The 4,138-nt window shown below is 43.4% G+C and overlaps 1 pseudogene; it reads left to right on the plus strand.

The window, feature by feature from the left end:
• Window positions 1-2,072: 2,072 nt before the first annotated feature.
• The window catches only part of LOC105532472, a 9,898-nt pseudogene continuing 7,832 nt past the window's right edge, over window positions 2,073-4,138 (plus strand).

Raw genomic sequence — 4,138 nt, forward strand, 5'->3', positions numbered from 1 at the left:
TAGAAATTGGTAAAATAAAAACAGAAAAACAATACAGAAAATCAATTTAATTGAATGAAAAGTATGAAAATATTTTTAAAGGATAACCATTTAGCTAGACTGAATAAGAAAAAAAAAAAGAAAAGGCACAAATGATCAAAATCAATAATGATGAGGGGCCATCACTACTAATTTGAAACAAATTAAAAGGATTTTAGGAGACTATTATGCAAGACATGAATTACCAAAACTAACTCAAGAAGAAACAGAAATTCTGTATTCATCTATGACAAGTAAAGTAATTGAATTTGTAGCTAAAAACCTTCCAACAAAATAAACTCTAGGCCCAAATGTTTTCACTGGTGAATTCTACCAACATTTAAGGAAAAAATAATGCTAATTCTACAATCTTTCCCAGAATATAGAAGCAGAAGAAACACATCTTGACTCAATTAAGTAAGGCAATGATACCCTAACACCAAAACTACAAAAAGATTTACCAAAAAAAAAAAAAAAAAACCCTCAAATTACAGGCCCAAATTCTTCATGAACATAAATGCAGAAATCCTTAACAAAACATTAGCAAGTCAAATTCAGCAGTATAAATAAGAAGATAATACATCACAACCTAGAGGGGTTTATCTTGGTAATCTAAATTATGAATAATTTGTCACTGGATGATGAAATTATGGGGAGTTTTTTTCCTCCAAATTTTCAAAAATGAACATGGTTTAATTCTTTAATGAGAATTTAAATATTGCAATTTAAAAGAAATACAATGAATTTTCTTCCAACATTTTCTGGAGTGGATAGTGAGTGGAAATGCTGATTTGGGTAAAAGAGAACACATTTCTTTCTCTCTCTCTCTCTCTCTCTTTTTTTTTTTCAGATGGAGTCTTGCTCTGTCGCCAGTCTGGAGTGCCTGAGCGACGTGATCTCAGCTCACTGCAAACTCCGCCTCCTGGATTCAAGTGATTCTCCTGCCTCAGCCTCCTAAGTAGCTGGAACTACAGGCGCCCGCCACCACACCCAGTCAATTTTTGTATTTTTAGTAGAGACAGGGTTTCACCATGTTGGCCAGGATGGTCTTGATCTCTTGACCTACTGATCCATAAGGAAAAGATGAAACCATGAAATTAAAAACAGCAAATGTAGCAGGATGCCCCCTCATCTGTCCCATGACCAAGCAAGGGTCCAGCAGAGTCCTCAGTGACAAGCAGGGGCCTCTGAGGCCCCAACCACACAGAGGAACCACCTCCCCTGCATAACAGGGACATTTGCACGAGGACACAATCAGGTTTTGTCATTTCCCAGGTATATTATAATAACTCCTTTTTCAAGGGCAAAGCAGTGAGGAAGTCATCACTCCTTTTTCAAGGGCAAAGCAGTGAGGAAGTCATCAAAGTGGCCACGCTTGTAAATGGCATGGCATGTGCAGAAAAAAGAAATTTCTAAGTATTTCTTCATTCTCTGTTCTTAGCTTGGACCTTGGACTTTATTATAAATAGTTACTCTAGTATCAAAAGCTGAATGAGACTATTGTGCCATGGAGAAGGGTAATCTCTGCCGGCAGGAAACCAGAACTGGTCTACCTCCAAAATCACCAAGAGGGATATTTTATTTAATTTTCTATTCTATTTCCTATTTTATTTTGCAATTTGAAAAAGGAAACGATGGGTGATATAAATTAAGTAATTTCTTTCCTTACCAATCTACCATCTTTCCCAAAATTCTGGCTCAGAGCTCTAGTGACACAACTTCTTCCCCGATTTCAGTCTGGAACAGAGTGGGCAGGTGTGGAGACTTAGTGATGGGACAGCTGAGGCAGAACTCACTGAGCTGATGCTGGTGAGAACCCGCAGTCACAGGCTTGGGTATCCCCGCGCCTGAGCAATGTGGGATCCCTCCCTCTCTGGGCCCTATGCGCCTCCTCACATATTTGATGATGCCCCAAATTCCTTTAACGAAAAGCATTAGAGACAGAAAGTCTAAAATGCTAATTGCAGGAGAGGAGAACCATAGGCTGGGGTTTAAACTAAAATGCAGCGATTGATGCAGAGCCAGTTCAGGGAGCAGCCTGCTGACAGTTCTAGATGTCTGAATGGAGGCCTCCTACCTACATGATTCTGCCTGTGTTTGGATGCCATCTTTCATCAGACCTAAAAACTGCGTCTGTATTTCTGCCAAAGAACAAGTTAAGGTTCCCGGGGACTCTGGGCAGCGTAAGCGATGCCCAAGAATTCTATGAGGTGATATGGCTGACTTCATGCACAAGGTACCACACTGCAGGGCTCCTTCAGCACCACACGAGTAGTGAGCTTCCCACTCGTAGGCGAGAAGGTATCATGCCTGATTCAGCAGGAGGAACAGTAACGTGAAGGATGTCCGTCGGACAAAAGTCAGAATGAGGCCAGGTATGGTTGACTCACAGCTATAATCCCAGCGCTTTAGGAGGCTGAGGCAGGAGGATTACTTGAGCTCAGGAATTCCAGACCAGCCAGGCCAACATAGTGAGACCTTGTCTCTACTAAAAATAATAAAAAAAAAATTAGGCCAAGTGCAGTGGCTCACGCCAGTCATCCCAGCACTTTGGGAGGCTGAGGCGAAAGGATTGCTTGAGCCCAGGAGTTTGAGACCAGCCTGGCCAACATAGTGAGGCTCTGTCTCTATAAAAAATAAAAAAAATTGTCCAGGTGTGTTGATGCGCACCTATAGTCCTAGTTACTTGGGAGGCTAAGGTGGGAGGATCACTTGAGCCCAGGAGGTCAAGCCTGCAGTGAGCTGTGATCATGCCACTGCTCTCCAACCTAGGTGACAGAATGAAATGACAGAGCAAGACCCTGTCTCTAAAAAATAAAAATAAAGTAAAAAGTCAGAGAGGTGAGAAGCACTGGGCAGGAGGAAGCAGGCAGGGAGACTGAGAGCTGCCTTGGGACAGCAGATGACAACGTGACAAGGTGCCGCAAGGAGGATGTGGAAGCCGCTGAGGGCAGGGCCTGGAGTCACTAGTGTGCCTGTGTGTCAACAGTTTCCCTGAGCCCAACTGTGGTGGTAGAGAAGGTCCTGACTCCCTTGAGGCTGCCTGACTTCCTTCTGGCCTCTCCTTGCAAGTCCCAAATATCGCTCTCCACTCCTTGTCACCTCAGAATCTCTTCAGCTAGGGTTTGCCATGGCCAGGACACACATGAGGAATCTGAGATGGCTTAAATGGCAAGTCTTCCTATTCCAACACCTGTGTCTTTGTTCACAGAGCCAAGACTGGTCCACCTGCTTCTTCGCTCTGCTTCCGTGTCCTTGGTCTTGCACGTGTTTCTGTCGTCTGGGCCCTGCAAGCGCATGTTACTTTATTTGCCGCCTAAGCCTCACTCTTCAGGCAACTGTCTAAATTCATTGTCTAAAGGCTACGAATCATGCAGCAGTTAAGAAGATAGACTCTGGTACCAGGCATTTATTAGCTATGCAATCATGGGCAAGTTACCTATGTTCCTTCTGCCTTAGTTTCCTTCTATGTGAAAGGGATAATAATACCACCTGTTTTCATAAGCTTGTAAGAATAGAAAGAGTAAATATTTATAAACGATTTTTTGAGACATGGTTTCACTCTGTTGCCCAGGCTGGAGTACAGTAGCGTGATCACAGCTCACTGCAGCCTTGACTTCCTGGGCTCAGGAGATCCTCCCACCTCAGCCTCCCAGGTGGCTGGGACTACAGGTGTGCACCACCGCACTCAGCTAATTTTTTGTGTTTTTGTAGAGACAGGATTTTGCCATGTTTCCCAGGATGGTCTCCAACTCCTGGGCTCAAGTGATCCGCTTACCTTGGCCTCCCAAAGTACTAGGATTACAGGCATGAGCCACTGCGCCCGGCCCATATTAACAATTGAATAATGACTGGCATATGGCATAAGGCTTGGCTCTTGTGCATGTATTTATTTATTCAACACATGTTTATTGAACAGCCACGTGCTGCATCAAGTGATGGAGATGCAATGGTGAATACAAAGAAGCCCTCAGGAAGCCTCTAGTCTAAATGAGGGACATTTAGACTTTCATCAATAATTGTACTTTAAATAACAGTACACAGTGCTTAACGGAGAGGTCCTGTTGTAGGACCACCAGGTTCAACTGCCCATCGGACAGTAACAGACCAATACACAGAA

This window comes from Mandrillus leucophaeus, unplaced genomic scaffold, assembly GCF_000951045.1.
Source record: "Mandrillus leucophaeus isolate KB7577 unplaced genomic scaffold, Mleu.le_1.0 Scaffold96, whole genome shotgun sequence".
Lineage (NCBI taxonomy): Eukaryota > Metazoa > Chordata > Mammalia > Primates > Cercopithecidae > Mandrillus > Mandrillus leucophaeus.